The sequence below is a fragment of the Nanorana parkeri genome, unplaced genomic scaffold, assembly GCF_000935625.1.
Source record: "Nanorana parkeri isolate BGI_ZX_2015 unplaced genomic scaffold, ASM93562v1 scaffold588, whole genome shotgun sequence".
In the NCBI taxonomy this organism is placed as follows: domain Eukaryota; kingdom Metazoa; phylum Chordata; class Amphibia; order Anura; family Dicroglossidae; genus Nanorana; species Nanorana parkeri.
Window position 1 is genome coordinate 566365 of NW_017306856.1, and position 724 is coordinate 567088.

General features: G+C 54.6%; 1 protein-coding gene across 1 annotated transcript in view; it reads left to right on the forward strand.

Annotated features, from left to right (window-relative positions):
- Positions 1–724, forward strand: part of NRBP2 (nuclear receptor binding protein 2) — a 36208-nt gene that overhangs the window by 2344 nt on the left and 33140 nt on the right. The window lies entirely within an intron of this gene.

A 724-nucleotide genomic window follows, 5' to 3' on the forward strand; every position in this document is an offset into this window, starting at 1 on the left:
CCCCCCCCGCCCCTTCCCATTTCTTCCTCCATGTATCACATAGCTAGTGGGAGACCGCTAAGGTGAGGAGGCTTCTCTTTCATCCTATGTCCTGCACCCCCTGGAGGTGGGAACAGAGGGGGGAAGGACAGCAAATAGCACGAGTGCCACTGGAGGGACTGGACACCGTGCAGCAGAAGTCCTGGATCGAATTGTGAAACGAGGCCAAGGTCAAACCGGGCGGGCAGCGTGGTAGCAGGAAGCAGAAGGGTAGTCGTGGAAGCCAAGGGTCAAACTGGCCGGGCAGCAAGGTAGAGAATCGATCAGCAGAGGCAAAGTCCAGTAAACAGGCCAGGGTCAAGGGGCAGGCAGCAAACTGGATGAGTCGGGTCAAAGACCAGTAGAGCAATCCAACAGAATGACAGCTATACAGGAAGCGCGAGCTGAAGACCATCAGCACTGTGGTTAGGGCACGCCGATTTATATAGGCCAGTCTATTAGAGATGGGGCGTTACTTCCTATGCGTTGGATGTCTGTGCGTCTTTGCGCGCACTGCTGGTGTCAAAGTATATTTTCTAGCAACACGGAATATAGGCCATCTTTGCCTTACACTAGTATCTGAGACCCTACTCCAACCCTTCTTCATGACTACCTGAGACCCCCAAGTCCTCCTCCATGAGCATGTGAAACCCCACCAACAACCCTCCTTCATGAGCATCTGAGACCCCCCCCCACTCCTCCTCCC